Consider the following 17,497-nt stretch of genomic DNA (forward strand, 5'->3'; position numbering starts at 1 on the left):
AAACATGCAAAACACTTAGGTGGAGTTCAGGTTTACTTTAGTCTTTTTTTAGCTGACTAACAAAATGTTATTATCTTCCTGCATTTTCTTCTTTGTTTATCTATTACTACACATAAGCCTTAAAAGCAAAGTGTAATCACTGAACATCTTAGAAATATAGACTATCACATTTGTTATGATTTTGAAATTGTAAGGAAGATCACAGTAATCCATTCTCATATTTTATTATCATAATTTCCATGTAAGTAAGTGTAAAGATGCAATATTTCATAAAATACTATAATATATCCCCAAAGTATAAGCACAGGATGCTTTCATTATATTTAGAATACATACTGACACTTGCATTATATTATTTTATTTCATAGACCTGCAGAATAAGGCTTTATAATACAGTTGGGGGGGGCATTGATTTGGATAAATCATGTTCAGGTTTAGTCTTCACTAAAACTGATCTATCTTGAACAAAAATAACAGCATTGTATCAAAGACCTTGAGAAAACCTGATGAAACTGTGTCTCAGCACTTCATAACAAAAGCAGACAACAAAATATCCCTGAAGGCTAGAACTATTTTTTAATACTTGACCAAGAAATGGTATTAAGTTTCTATAACCTGAGATGAAAATGAAAATGAGTGTATTATGAAATGCAGCAGATTGCCATACACACATAGCAGAAAGCAATTTGGGCCTTCGGAATACAACAAATTAGTATCACCAAACACAATACCTTCACCTATCCATAGATATATAAAAATGTGTAGTCTATATACACAAACATATAGTCAAATAATGTATACAGACAGACAAATATGTGTAAAAGCTTTGCTAGGCTTTGGGGTTGTTTGTTTTTTACAGTGCAGTGATAATTCAGAAATATTTTACTGCTGAACATGGGCTCCTGGAAGAGTAATTTATGAGAAATAAATATTTGGTGTCATCCTTTAGCTGAGAAGTAAAAAACCTAACAACCATTTAATATGTGCTGTGATAGAAGCGAACATCATGAAACCAGACATTTATTTATACTGTGGTTGTTTTCTTATAATATGTGTAAGTACACCTACATATTACTAAACCTCACTACATCCAACCACCACTAGAATGCCAAGTCAGTCACCCAGAATAACACTCTGTTATAGCTGACTTCACTGTTCCACCTCTGGTCCCCTACTATCTTGTAACCATGTAGCCCTGTAATGCAGTATTGCCATTCCTAGCAACAGGTCACAAACTTCGTACTGAATTTGCAAGGCCTCAGGACTGATGTTTTCCAGGTTTGCCCTGTCTGAATTTTTCTTAGTGTGACTGCAGCCTTGTTTTACTTCATTTCTAATACAGCAATTTCTTTTATTTACCAGTGTCTACGGCTAGTTTACTTATGTTTATCTTTGCATAGTACAATTGTAGTTTTATACAGAAAGCTGTAACAAGTAGTTGTTCTATTAGAATGAGATATTTATGACTTTTACAAAATTATGTAGGATAAGGGAGTGTGGGTTTGGAATTACTACAGAGGGTCTGAGAAATAGACAGGATGCAGTTTGCAGGGGAAGAGAGCATGGGATGCCAAGAGATGAAATACAGGCTTGCAGTGCATACTCCACAGCTATAAATGACTCACTGTAGATGAAGAAATGTATACCTGGAGCTGGACATAATTGTCTTTAGGGGTAACAAAGAGAGTAAAAAAAATATTATCTAATATACATAAAGCATACCATATAAAAGTAAATTTGGATGCAGTGTGATCTGTAGCTGAAGATCAATACAGGAAGAAAAAGGTGTAAAAGTGTGTTAGAAAACTTAGAAAAATGACCAAGAGTGGATCTTAGGGGATCAAGAAGAAAGCAGCAACATCATCATCATATTCATGCCAATGGAAGACTGCAGAGGCTGATGACTTATGTTAACCTCTCCAGCAGTCAAAAACTACTGACTTTAAGACCTAGAGGAGCAATGGAACAGTAAGCATAATGCTAAGAGACAGAAACTCAGACTATGTTACAATTTTAATAGTGTTATATCTATAGTTGTTATTACTATTGAGACTTCTGTGTAAAGGTACGCTAACTGCACTATTATTCCTTCTTTTTCTGTAATAATTAGATGTAGACTAATAATATTTCTGCATTAAAATGTTAGATTTCCATTATACTAACAATTAATTCTTGGCTTTACTTATATATATTGCATACTTCCTCTTTGCCCATGAACAAGATTTTGATTTCTTTTTGCTGAGTTACCATTTTGCAATCAGGAGTCCTAAAAATAACAGTAGATTCAACCTTAGCAGATTAAATTATACTGAATTTCTGATATCAACCTTTAGTTTCATTTCCGTGGTAATATGATTAAAGGTGATGACTACTTGTGTTTCTATAGCAGAAGGAGCTTACAATCTTCGACAAATATCAACACTTGTAACGTTTTGGTACCATTTTTATAGTAAAGAACCCTGTTGCCTACATATTCAAAACAGAGTTAACAGAGTTCATTCTTTGATCTGATGTGAGCAGCTGTAAACTGGCCTTGGTCTCCAAAACCTGTGTTTCATTTAGTCACAAAACTGTTCTTCCTCTGTCTTGTGTCTTAACAAAGACACAGGTATGTGTACCTTTTAAAAAGCTTAATTCAAATTGGATATCAACACATTATTGTTCTTTACAATTATATAGCTTAAGTGTACATGACAGTAGAAATGCACAAGCATGGATATTGGAACATGATCTATTGCATTTAGAGAATAAGAGAAATTTTAATCAGAAACATCGTGGCTAGCTATGCCACACCCAAAAACATTTGGAAGCAGAGACTAACTTTGAGTATCTGATTTTTCCAGTTATAAACATACTAACTGAAAATATTTTCTCTGCTATCAGTATGCATTACTTGAATGTCTCTTTATTTGCATGTGTACATGCATGCATATAAACTCATTCCATATTCATGATCTTTGATATATCTGTATAATTTATGATTTAGATTTCAAAATGCATGAAAATTTGAAATAAATATATGGAATAAAAGTAAAGATTTATATTTTAGTTTAAGTTGTGAAGTAACGCTTTATAATAAAAAGTTCCATACCTACCTATACTATAAACCAACACCATTGACACCTCAGCAAGCAAATTTTGCATTCACAATGAGCTGATAATAAAATACCTGATCAAATATTGCCTAGTGTCATCTATCAGGATAGCTGACTTACTCCTGTTCTTCTGGATGTTCAACCATAAATCAACAAAAATTATACTATATTCAAAACAAAATCTGAGGTTACATTTTACTTAGTCTCTTTGGATTTTGTTTGTATGCATTTCCTTTGCACTTACTGAAAAGTTTATCAATGTGTTCCCTTTGAATCCCTAAGTATACTCTTATTTTATTCCTTTTAATAATGAGTCTATTTGTTTCTTATTTTTAAAGGCTTTAGGCCTTTAAAAACATACTTGCATCATATAAAAAAACTATGCTAAATAAATCAACAGCCTTCTGGCTAATCTGTTTGTTGTATAAGATCTTCAGTTTTCCTTCTTTTTCTCTTCCCCTGTACCTACCACCTGGTCAATGTTCATGAAACCAAATTATTGGCATTATCAAGTGTAAATTGTTACTAGAGAATACAGATAGTTATGAAGTACAGTTTGGTTATGAAGATATTAACTAAAAGTTTAATTATCAAAACGTCATTACTTTGTATGTTAAGTCTAACTGGAGATAGAGTGTGCCTTTTTTGGTTTCAGTCACAGTAGCTGTCAGATGTGAAGTGGTCCAATTCTATGCAGAGTTAGCTGCCTAATAACAGATTACTTAACTACTGATTGTTTAGCAAAAAATAACTAACTTTATGACTGTTAATGGGATTTGTTATTCTAACCCTTGCAATGATTTTTAAAACTCCATCAGATTTCATGTCTGGTTTTATATTTACTTAGCTGTACAAAGCCCTTACCATTCTCTACAAAGCTCCCCCAAATTTTTTTTTTCATGACAGTTATTTTGAGAAAAGCTGTATTTTTAAAATGCAAAGTTGATGTTAAACACTTTGAATTTAATGTCACACTGCGTAAAGAGGAGACTACAATTTTAATTACACCATGTGCATAATTCATTTAAAGTTTTAGCTTTCTTTACAGCTTTGAGTCCACAGAACTGAAGTGCTTCCAACAATAGACAGACTTGACTAAAGAGTTAGGTCAGGACCAGAATATACCTGTGGACTTGACAGAGCACAATGAAGAACAAAAGATGATGAAAGACACTACATTTATGCATATTTAATATTGCTTAATAATCAGAGAAATGAACTGGTTGCCTGTCCTAAATTTGTGCTGCAAAGTCACATTACAATTTGAGCAAACAGACTTACAGAGGGCATAAAATGGAATACTCTTCCCTGAGTCTGACACTTCTGGTGTGGTAAAGTTTACAGCAAGATTTATTTAAGACATAACTTTTTGAGAATGAAGGCATATACCTATCTATCTGTAAGAAAAAGATCTTTTTTCAAAGGTAATACTATTTCCCTTCCCCTTTAACTGCAGAAACCTATATCAAGCAACTGTAATAAGGATGCCGAGGGAAAAGAAAAACTTAGCAGACAAATACAGATATGGATTAATTGTCTCGAGTATTTCTAGCTATTAGCTGCTAACCTCTTTTTTTTTGTTTTAGGGTAGTTGTTTTTTGTTTTGATTTATTATAATCCACATGCATATTAATGCTACAGGGAACTCCTAGAAACCTTTTTTGTACTACCTAGCTAGCTGGTGATGGGTCTTGGATACTTTCATGCAATCAATAGCTGTAGGATCATACTACTAAGCATCAGCTTTACAGGCTTCTATAATTTCCCACTGTTTGAAGAATGTAGGGATGTCATAATGGCTGCCAGCCAGAATAACAGTCATCTGGAACACAGATGTATCTCAAGGTCATGGTAATTCTGATGGAATGCAGGCTATCTACAGTAGAAGGATACAAAGCAAGGAACTCATAGCAAATTCTGATTGCTATTGCTTTGACTGTCAGTTTTCATGTGAGAATGACTCCTCCTCTGTAACCTTTTAATATTGGACCTGAACAAATAGGATGATTTCTTGAAACATGCAGTTCTGTGAAAATAATCTTCTTCAAGAGTGTTGAGAACTGAGACCCTCAAGAGGTATGCTGAAACTTAGACACAGCCCCTAGGAGATAACTCTGGGGAGTTTAAAAATATAATGTAGGAAGGATCTGGATAGTCTCATAGATATTTAAAGAAAAAAAAACTCCACCAAAACCCAGCTAAGATTCTGGAAATCCCTGCACACTTTAGAAAGGGCTATAAGATCTTTGACATGAAGGTTCCTCTTTTCTCATAACCAACTGTCCACACACACTCCCTGCATGAATTGATTCTTGAAGTGAGAAAAAAGTAATAAAGCATCCTGAGAAGTTTCATGATCCTAATGACAAGGGTGCTCCAACTAAAGGAACTCTAAGCTGCCTGCTGAAGAATTTTTTGAAAGGATTGAGTGAAGAGTCTTCTAAAGTCTCTGAAGGTTTACAGAACATCATAGGTGTTTAAGTGAGACCTGAACTGACAGGCTGAGTTTTACTATTGTGATTAGGTAAGACATAAATCAGAGAATTAGAACTAGTAGGCTGGAATCTGTTTAAGGAAGAAAAGCTGTCATTGCTAAAAAATCCAAGTTGTTCCATTATGGCTTATGCTGGAGTGGCATCTGACTTATGAATGTCCAGCCGTGAGGCCTAGATGCTTAAACATAAATTGCATCTTATTAGATGATGAAAAGGATTTTTCCTTGTAGATTTCAATACCATTCAATCAATGAGATAAGAAAAATTGACTTTATCCTGCATACGAGATGACTGTCAATCATAGTTAACAACCTCATGAAGACACATAAAACAAAAGGAAGGACCTTGAACTGACAGCGATACTTAGCCAGATCCAAAAGGAGGTGATATAAAGGACTGGTTTTACCCCTGAATGATAGCACACTCCTTTGATGCTGAAAGTCATGCACCAGTTGCCCTCACTGAGCAGTTGAAACAACACTGTCTAATATCACCACCTGAGCTTAAAACTATAAATAGATTTCAGTATTTTTAAGTTTAATATGGTTTATCAACTACCCTTTCCCTTCAGCACCTGAGAACAGTCACCATAGAAATTGTTGCCTTTGTAATTCACAAGAAGTTCCAGAGCAAAGACATTTTATGCTATTTCTTTTCAATATGTTAAGCCAGTCTGGTTTTGAAAGGAAAAGACAGCCAGAAGGTAAGGGAAAAAAGGTGTAAAGAGTGACTGCAACAGTCAGCTATATGTCGAGGGCTCCTGCCCAGACAGGCCATTTGCTTACAAGAAAAAGAGCTTGAGTTTGCTTGTTCTTTCTTTCCCGCTGTAGGCAAGCCCATGTGTTTTAGTCTGAAGTTTACAGCTGTGGCTAAGTAACTCTTACATCCTTGCCATATTAAGCACCAGGAGACAGGATAGAGAGAATAATAAGTTTGAAAGTCATCATCATCTGACTAGAAATGGCTGTGACTATGGAACAAGTAGACAAAAATTAAAAATAGCAAGTGACTAAGATTTAAGGAAGGCAAGGCTGAAATACCTGACCTAAGAAGAATGGTGTCTAACACCTTTCTTTAAAAATGCCTTTGTGCCTGAGGCCCAAAGGTTTCCAATTTTTATAAAGTTTCAGATATGATCTAGGAAAATACAGATTTGTAAACCCAATATCCAGGCCAAGGTAGTAAAGAACAGAATTAGTGAATAGTGGTGGTATATGTGGGAAAAGCCACCATGGTGGTTGTAAAAAAAATGTCTTTAGCAAACTTTTGGTGTTACTGAAAGAGTGATTGAATTGTTTCCCCAAAGATGACTCACTTGATACTGTATTGACTTTCTGAGGACTTTTCTCAAAGTCTGTCACCAACTTCGTGTAGAAATTATGTAGCCGTGGCACAAAAGGTCTTCCACAGACAAAAAAAAATTGCTAAAAGACCAGAAACTAGATATATAAGTAAACTGTTAGTTCCAGCACTGACAGAGTCAGCAGCAGAGTTCTGGAATGAGCTGTGCTGTTGGACACATTCACAGACAAGCTGGAGATTGGTAATATCAGTAGAGTGAGAAAGTTTATTAATGACAGAGATTTCTTCCAAAAGAGATCCAAAGAGTTCCAAAAGAAAAGGGTCTACTCTGAAAAAATAAAGATCTTATAACATGGAGCAACTGGCAGGTGAAATTTGATGTGGATAAATATTAAATGAAGCACAAGGAAAAATAATTCTAACTTCTCATATAAAATGATGTGCTCTGAACTGATAGATAAGGGTAATACTAGCATCATGAGAGATAATGTCAGAAATTTAATCTGGACGGTTAGTGCAGTCAAAACATAAAATAAACATTAAGAATTAAGATGGAAGCAAATGAAAACAAAATAGAGAACACCATTTTGCTACAGCATCAAATCTCATCTTGAATAATTCCTGCAGCTTTGGACCTCTGTATTGGGTTTGTGTTTGCATGGCAAGGTTTTGGTAGCAGGGGTACAAGGGTGATGGCTTCTGTGAGAAACTGCTAGAAGCTTCCCCTATGTCTAACAGAGTCAATGCCAACTGGCTCCAAGATAGGCCTGATTCTGGCCAAGGTTGAGCCCATCAGCGACGGTGGCGGCAAAGGAAGAAAAAGCCCTGCACAACCGCAGCCAGAGAAAGGAGTAAAAATATGTGAGAGAAACAACCCTGCAGACACCAAAGTCAGTGAAGAAGGAGGGGCAGGAGGTGCTACAAGCGCCGGGGCAGAGATTACCCTGCAGCCTGTGGTGAAGACCATGGTGAGGCAGGCTGTCCCTCTGCAGCCCATGGAGGTTAACAGTGGAGCAGATACCCACCTGCAGCCCATGGAGGACCCCTTGCCAGAGCAGGTGGATGCCCAAAGGAGTCTGTGATGCCATGTGAAGCCCACGCTGGAGCAGGCTCCTGGCAGGACCTGTGGACCCATGGAGAGCGGAGCCCACACTGGAGCAGGTTTGCTCGCAGGACTTGTGACCCCACGGAAGGGACCCACACTGGAGCTATTCATGAAGAACTGCAGCCTGCAGGAAGGACTTACACTGGAGAAGTTCATGGAGGTCTGTCTCCTGTGGGAGACATCCCACGCTGGAACAGGGGAAGAACGTGAGAAGAAAGGATTGGCAGAAACATGTGATGAATTGACCGCAACCCCTATTCCCCATCCCTCTGTGCCTCTGGCATGGAGGAGGTAGAGAAAACCTCTGGGAAGAAGGGAGGGGTGGGGGAAGATATTTTTGACATATGGTTTTATTTGTCATTACCCTACTCTTATTTTATTGGTAATAAATTAAATTAATTTCTCTGAATCAAGTCTGTTTTTCTTGTGACGGTAACTGATGAGTGATCTCCTTGTCCTTATCTTGATCTGCAAGCTTTTCATTATATTTTAATCCCTTTTGCCCAGTTGACATGGGGGAGTGATAGAATTGCTTGGCAGGCACCTGGCATCCAACCAGGGTCAACCACCATATCCTCCAATCTAAAAAAATAAAAAAGATACAACAGAGTAGCTATAGATCTTGACTTTAATAAGGTTTTCTTTATTTATATATTAGTAAGGCTAATCAACATATGAGACACTCATTGGCAACCCTGGAAAACATAGAATCATAGAATGTCCTGAGTTGGAAGGGACCCACAAGGATCATCAAGTCCAACTCCTGCCCCTGCACAGGACATTCCCAAATCCACATGATGTCTCTGAGGGTGTTATCCAAGTGTTTCTTGAATATTGCCAGGCTTGGTGCCGTGACTGCCTCCCTGGGGAGCCTGTTCCAGTGCTCCACCACCCTCTGGGTGAAGAACCTTTTCCTAATATCCAGTCTAAACCTCCCCTGGCACATCTTCCTCCCATTCCCTCAGGTCCTAAAATTAGTGTTCCTCTCCACAGAAACCTTTAGTAAAAGGTGAAAGATTTATATGATCTAAAGAGAAGCCAGAGTATAACATTGTCTAGCTTAAAATGTTATGGGATAGGGTCAGAGCTGATTGGACAGTATGACTAGTTAGTGTTTTCAACTTCAGATTTGAAAGATGTATAGAGACTTCTACAATTCTTTTAATGTGCATTTTTTTAAAGTAAGCTGTATGTTGAAATACCAAGTCTGATATTTAAGCTTCTACACTGGGAAGGACTGTAAGTACACAGGTTTAGAAAGCAAAGTGATCTTGAAGAACTGGAGAATTTGCCTTAAAAAAACAAAACAAAACAAAACACACCAAAAAAAAAAAGAAACCGAAACAAAAAGACAGAAAACTGTCATTAAATAGGACACTACATTTTGAAAGGTGTAATGTACTTCTCAGTTACCATTTGAGTGACAGCTAGTCAGGTAACAGCTCTTTAGAAGAGGATGTGGATGTCATAATAGAGCATGAGCTGAACACAAATCACCAGTTTCCTCTCTGAAAAAGTCAGACATCATAATAAAGCATACAAAGTAGTCTGCAGCAGATGGGGAGATATTTTTTCTCTTGAATCAACATTTATGAGACCTCAACTGCAAAGCTTTGTCAGTTTTTGACGTAAATCTTCAAGAAAGGTATCAACCAACTAGAGACTATTTCCTGCAAAAAAAGAGAAAATTATAGTTGATATTATTTAGTTCCCAGAAATATAACTGAAGGAAAAGTATGAATCACCTAAGTATTCATCACTGATTTTTAATAATAGCAGGATAGGAGATGTTGTTTAAGCTGTATTATATATCTAGCCATAAAGATAAAGCAACAAAATTAATAAAACAGTGATGAAAGGTTGGTGAGTATGGCATGAGGTGGATGTTTGAGGGAATATGCAAAGACTTGACTATTCACCATCCCACAAATCTGTGTGGAAGTTCCATCTTAAGGATGGCACATTGTTTTGGATGCAAGTTCAATGCAGCATGCTCCCTTTCTCTGAGGGTCGTGAAGTAACCAATACAGTGTGATTGAAAGTGTGAATTTCATTCACAGTTCTTCTATTTCCAGTGAAGCAATATAGAACAAAGCACTAACTGCAGGTCTGCAGTCAAGATTTTTCTTTAATACTGTAATATCTTCTGCCTTGTAGTTTTAAAGGCAAATTAAGTTCAACTGTAATGAGGCTGTGATATGTGAAAAAAAAACAAAAATAAAAAACCCAAGGTAAAATAAGCCTTAAATCATTTTGAACTTGCATGACATCTGAGTAACAAATAATTTGTGCTTCAGATCTGATTGTATTCCTGCTGATAGGTGGCAATGTAATATCTCTGAGTTACAATACACTCAGAGGTTCTGTACTTAAACCCCTCTTTCTTTATAAAATCGATCAGCAATAACTCCATCTCCAGGGATAGAGTGTAGTGAAGAAAGCAAACAAGCATAATTCTATGAAGTTATATAAGCTGGTAGAATCACAGTGTTATCTGACTGTGATTGATTTTATTTGTCCTGGTTTCATTACAGGTTTTGTGATAGAAAAAAAATAAAAACAAAAAAATAATGCTGACATAATATTCACATTTCTTCTTAGAACCACAGAGTAATATAGGTTGGAAGGGACCTTGGTAAATCAATAGTCAGGTTTATGGTTCAAAGAAGTCAACATGTAATTCAGAACAGGTTGGGCAGGTCTTTGTCCATTCAGATCATGTTGGAGCAACTAAACCTGGAAACCATTTCCAGGTACATGAAGAACAAGAAAGTAATCAAATGTAGTCAGCATGGACTCACCAAGAGGAAATCGTGTTTGATCAACTTGCTGAAATTCTGTGATGAAGTGACTGGTCTGGCAGATAAGGGAATAGCAGTGGAGATTGTCTACCTGGACTTCAGTAAGGCCTTTGACATGTGAAGAGTAACACTGAGTATGACGAGGTAGCATGGCTGTGATGTTACCAATGCAATGTTGTTGGACTAAAATGATACATCTGTAAAATTTCTTTTGGAAGGATTTTGGTCCTCCTCAAACTTGAACAACTTGGCTAGTAGATGTGTGCTGAGAAGTGATATACTTCAGGAAATGTATAAGTATTGTGTAAAGCAAAAATCTGGCAGATAATGAGATTTGTAGGTTTTGTTTCATTGCCACAGGCAACCAGGACACTGAGCATGAAGCAGTTTCAGATTTTTTTTTTTTAAGATTTCAGCAGTTATATTCTGCAAAACATCTACAAGCTCCTTTAATGGCTATGTCCTATATGATTAATAGGAAAAGGGAAAAGCTAAGACATTAATATGAAAACTCTGGAAAAAGTAAGAATTTGTGCATCCAGCAACCTCTATCCTTTATTAAAGGATATCCAATAAAAATGAAAACAAAAAAAACCCCCCACACACACACAAAATTGAGTCAGACAACAGAAATTATGTCCAAACCTGGTCAGTCTTAAAACCAAACTACAAGTATGTCAAATTTAACTCTGAAATAATGGAATAGAACAGGCACCTGATTTCTACCAAGCACACATGGGCTTTGGTAAATAAGTAGCCTTTGTGGTTTTTTTTTTTTTTTTTTTTTTTTTTTAAATTGGAACAAATAAAGAGGAAAGAAATTATAAACATGTATATCTCATTGGTAAGAGCAAACAACTGTTTGCTCACTGATCCTTATTGAAAAGACACTAGTAGAAAAATAAAGAGCAGAAATAGAGGAGATTGTTAATGTCAAGTTATTTTTGTTTTGGTTCTACTACTACTATTTCTGTTTGGTTCCCGCTCCCATTTGCTTTAACCAAGATTTAGTTTGTGTCTAAAGGAAGAGCTTAATACCCGCCAATAACATGCCCAAGATGATCTTATTGTGCAGCTCTCTTTTGCCTGATGTTAAGAAGCATAAGCTGTCAGTAAGATTGAGTGAAATGAAAAATAAATACACTTGATGCCAACTCAAAGCTCAACATTTGCTTTTGTTTCACAGGAAACGGTATTTTCACATGTAATAATTTTTCAAGAAATGTTTCAAAGTGCAGATGTGACATAATAAAGGAGATTTATTCTACTTATATTCCTGCCCATTAATCACTTTTTAAAAGAAAAGCATAAGGTTCTCTATGAATCACAAATCTAGATAACAATGCTAAAAAATAAACGCATTTGAGACTACCCTAATGTTATTAATTCTAAATGTGGATCTCTAATGTCATTTCCAAACTATTTTATTCTCTCTTTATCACTATCAGTGTCTATTTGCTAGACAATTTTATTAGCTAAATAAAAAAACGTTTGAATTACATCAATGGATATACTGAGCCTCTATAAAAAGGTTATAGCTAGGTTTAGAGAGTTAGATTTATTCTAATGATTTTGGTAAAAGCTTTACTAGCATAGTAATTCTTTAGGGATTTTGCACATTAGTTTGTATGAAAAATATATTTGAATCTCGTGACCATCTGGCAGCTGCACAAAAGACTAATCTTGTCGTTCTGATAATAATGTTCACGGTTTTCTTATTTAAATTAAACATTTCTTCTAAGGAATATACATCACAGCAACATATATCACAGAGAAAAAAGTGTATAATGATAGCATAAAACATTTCTTACTTTTCCAGTATATTCTGCATCATCTAGAAGATCATAGTGCAAGCATATATCAATTGTGTTTCTATTTCTACAAATTGTCCATTGTTATAAAACATGATTCAGAAGTGCTACTATCAAAACATTTGTTGCAGAATTTTCTCTTTGTCTCAATGTTTCTTTACAGAATAGCACTTTTCCCTTTTTATTAAAAAGATATTTCATTCTGTGATTGCAAATGTAATCTAAATATGTGAACCAAGGGCAAATATGAATATGTAGAAAGTCTAAGGAAATGGCCATGGTGATTAATTCTGCCCATTATGTCTCATCGGGGAACTTTGGGCTGTGATACTAGCATTTTCCCACAGCACCAAAAATATGGTACTTTTGTTAGAGAAATCAAGGCTGTGAATGCCAATAATACCCATTATCTTCTTTCTGTCTCCCTGTTTCATTGTGTCTGATTCAGACCATACCACTGTACAACTGTCAATAGAAGGTAAATTCATTGAATTACAAGGTATATACAGACTTATCAGTTTTCTGCCTCAGGTGGAGGCACTAAGATTCCTCTTAAACCAGAAAGCAGGTACTTAAGATTTCCTCAGGCCTTTAGAATTTAGAAGATTAATTTGTGAAACTAACTACAGTTTTTCTGAATTCTAATGCTGCAGAGGTGGGGGGGGGAGGGGGGATAAAATTGATCTGTATAATTTTGATAGTTTTTAGCTGCTAATATCCACAGAGTTCTATAAAGAACACAACAACAACAACAAATAATAATAATATTAATAATACGGTATCACTACCCCTAATTGTAGAAAGCTATTACTGCATATTTACTACAGCAAATTTCATTGAAAGTTTCATTCAAGAAGAATAAGAAGAAAGGGTATTTCTTGAAGGTGCACTGAATTAATTAATTATGTTTCAAATGGACATGTAGCTATTCATGATAAAAAAATATGTTGGGACAACACTATAAGGGTCAAAAAATACTATATAAGTCTTTGATCCCCATATGATGAAACTGTCTAACAGTGAATTGAAAATAAAAGTTGAGGACAATAATTAAATATTTGAATAATATCTCTAAATATTACTCATGTCTATTGAAGCTGACATACAATTTTGAAAAGAACCTGACATTATTCTTTGCTTTTTGGTAGATAAAGTCATTTAAATACTACTATAATAGCTTTCTAGAAAAACAAGTATTAATTTAGGATCCTAAGGATATTTTTGATATTTAAATAATAAGTTTTTAACTGTTTGAACAAGGAGAAGACCAGCCACATTAAAGTCCAAGTCCTAGTGGTAAACCCATCTCAGTGAGATATTTACAGGTAAGTATTAAAATTCCTGCATAATGCCATATTTTTATTGTAACGCACTTTTAAAAACTTGTATAAAATATTTTTTGGCTCTTCTTTTGTAAAACTCTGTTTGTATAATCAAATACATTTAGGAATCATTATCACCACTGTACAGGGCTTAAATGAAAAGTTGTAAGTCCTTTAAAATTGCCTGTAATCATGCTGTTATATTTAAAATGGCACAAAGTTAAGCTTGAAAATTCTTATATGTGTAGGAATGGAAATTAGTTTATAGTACCTGAGAAATTTGTGAAATACCTATATAGACATATAAAATACTCCCAATGTTGAAATCACTTTGCTAATCAGAGAATTATTTAGCTTATAAGCAACCTCTGGAAGTCTTCTAGTCCAATCCCTGACCCACATCATGTACAACTGGATTATAAAGTTTATCATATTTCAGGTGGTTATTTGAAATTACCATAAACCTACTGCTGTAATAAAGATACCACTGCCCTTATTATTTTACCACATTATTGTAAATCCAATTCAGGAATTGTATTTTGATTGGCCTAATTAAAAGAATATGGATTGAAAGCAATTATGCTGAAAACATAGTGTCTTATCAACATAAGCGCAATACAAAATGTTTCAAAGCTTAAGTGGTCATAGAACTTTATAAGAGAACTTTATAAGAGAACTTTATAAGAGAATTCTTCAGTAAATACTTATAAAGTGACAAAAGAAAACAAGTAAGCAAGCAAAGATGACCAAGCAAGTGTTTCTCAATTGTCTGAATATTACTCAAACTCAAAGGATTGCACAGAAACCAGACACACCCAGAAGATTTGCAGTAGGATTCTACCTCATATTTATAGAAAAACAGAACCTCGTTGCAGAAGTCAGTAGTAAGGATGGAATACAGTGTAAAACTAAACAGTTGACTAAAGTCACTTGGAAGTGTAAGGTAAAATCCATAAAATCCACATACCATCTGAAGATACAGGATTTGTGAGTGGTCCACAATTTTCTGAAGCAGCAGCTGGAGGCCAGAAAGGCTTACTTCAGCTATTTCAAATGGTATTAGAAGCCTAGGGTGAAGTAGCTGAAATGAGTTCTAAAACACCTAAGTGTAGATGCTTACCTGTTTGTGTCTAAAGGCACTTTAGGTATCTAATCTCTCACTGCAGTAAATATAGCTAGAAGTTATTCATATGACTGGCAGCTAGGTGTCTGCTTCAGGCTAAGCTGAATTACTGTGTACGTTCCCCTGGTTATAACTGAAGCTTAGGCACTGAAGGCTCAGTAAGGTGCCCACAATTAAATTACTAGTGCTAACTGAAATGGTTTGAGTTATCAGAGACATATTCGTGGTCTGGCAGATAGAACAGAATCTATTGGAAACTATGCCTTTCTGGATCCACACCTGGAGGGAAAGCAGAAGAACTTAATCTCAAAAGGAGCTAGAGATTTCTCAGGTGGGCAACTGACCCTTGAGACTGCCTTCAGACATCTAGCTATACGTGTTTAGTCTTGAAATGAATCACAGCTTGATAGTCCATTTTTAAAAGTGTCAAGCAGCTGAATGCATTTTTAATCGATATATTGGATCTCAAGTGCAAAAATATACCATCAGTCTCATATCTTCATTTGCTTTTGATGGAGCTACACTGTGCAGAATGAACAAGTGGAATCAGCGATGGCTTTCTGCAGAGTGCAGTAGTAGAATGTTTTGTGGAGTGGCTGAACATTTACCTTGGAAAAATTAGAATCCCACTGCTCACTTCAAGTGGAAGCAGTTATTAGTTTATTCACTAGATTATTTTTTAATTTAAATGGCCATTACAGAAGATAAATGATCTAGAACAAAATTCCAATATATTGTTTGATGAAAAAATGGACAATACAAGTTTTCCTTATAGATAAGGTAAGAACAGCAAGACTACTGGTTCTATAGAGTTAATAACTGGCTAATATAGAATAAAAAATACTTTGTAAGCATTTAGAGTTATACACATAGAATTGCACATATGTAATTGCATGCATGAGATAACTTCTTCTGAGAGATACCATAAGACAAATATAAGTTGGTTTAAAATAAGGGAAGGGAAAAAAACACCTTATTACAGAGAAAAACAATGTAGACATCAAAATGTTTCAAAGTATCTAAGCCACAATTAAAAAGAATTATCATTCAGGAGGTTGTTATCTTGACAGTCTGATAGCACAGAGCAGCACTAAGAATTACATTAACTGTATGAAAGCCTGATGAATTAAAACATGACACACATACCCGGCCTGTGTGCATACTCTGCATGAGTGCTGCCTTTGCCTTGGGAAAAACCAAACCAACCAACCAACCACCAGTAAGTAGGAAGAATATGTTCATTATAAGCAATGTCCTGAGTAAGCGGGCTTCTCAAACTACTTTTCTCGGCAGGATTTCTATCTGAATTTCAGGAAGATAATGCAAAATCTTAAAAGGACATTTCTGAGCATTCAGTTGTTTACCCAGGAATCCAATTCAATCTTGCATGTACAAAGTGTCTGCCTTCTCTATGTGTTGTGATAGTTGTACCAGAAGATTAAAAATACAATCACATCAGGGCTTTGATCAAGGGTGCACTTCTGAAACAATCTCTAGTCATCTCCTCTTACCGTACTTTGGTTTACAGCACAGACCAATCTCAGTGGCGATAAATTGAGTTCTTCTTGGATTACACTAAGCTGGAAGGTGTTCTCCAGCCAGTAACAGGCACTCAGCCGGAAGAAGCAAATTACAATTAATCCACAGTAAAAACCCTGAAATACACCTGTAGGATGGACCTCAGGCCCTTAGCACCAACTGTTTTGCACTATAAAGCTGCCCATGGTGCACTGCACTACTAATGCTAATGTAAACATAGTCTGATTTATTTTCTTAGGACAACTGGAGGCAATACTTAGATCTGTCTCTCTCTCTTTCATTTTTCCACCCTCTGAGATTCTGCTCATGCTCTGCAGACCCAAGTTTCTGCAAGATCTCCATGTGAATTCAAGGAAGGTATTAATGTGTTTTCAGCTTCACTTAAAATCCCTAGATTTGCCTTCTAGAAACTTCTGAATTTTGACTGAAGAAATAAGTTAGACTTTTTATCTTCTTGACTTTTACTTTGCTGTCAGGTACTTATGCTAATAGTTAAATATGGGGTATGTTGCTTAGAAGAATGACTTCTGCAGAGAGGCTAAAATCTGCATGAAAGAAACTCTCCATTCACAGTCTCTGAACTCCATGACAACAGAGGTCCTGTGCCTCGCAAAACAGAACAACCATAAGAGAAGAATAAGAGTCTTGATGAATTTCAGATAAAATGTAAATTCTTAATTCTATGGCTTCAGGCTTCACATATCCTACATGATCCGTCATTTTCTTCTGCCCATTTTGATAGCAAATATGAAATAAGAACTTATTGGTGATGAATGAACTCCTGCTAAAATGTCTTCCTCCTTGGGAAGAGTTTCCACTGTAATGAGCTAGCCTCCATTTTAATCTTTCATACTAACTAGAGCCACATACATCTCATTCCTGTGGTGAAGCCTATGTTTACTGC

General features: G+C 35.7%; 1 protein-coding gene and 1 non-coding gene across 2 annotated transcripts in view; both read right to left on the reverse strand.

The window, feature by feature from the left end:
- CSMD1 (CUB and Sushi multiple domains 1) overlaps nucleotides 1-17,497 on the reverse strand; it is a 1,237,849-nt gene that overhangs the window by 379,821 nt on the left and 840,531 nt on the right. The gene's annotated exons all lie outside the window — the stretch shown is intronic.
- On the reverse strand, nucleotides 8,971-9,038 carry LOC142055854 (U5 spliceosomal RNA). The gene has a single exon (XR_012660098.1). It is a non-coding gene; the product is annotated as a U5 spliceosomal RNA (small nuclear RNA).

Source organism: Phalacrocorax aristotelis, chromosome 3 (genome assembly GCF_949628215.1).
Source record: "Phalacrocorax aristotelis chromosome 3, bGulAri2.1, whole genome shotgun sequence".
Taxonomy (NCBI): Eukaryota; Metazoa; Chordata; class Aves; order Suliformes; family Phalacrocoracidae; genus Phalacrocorax; species Phalacrocorax aristotelis.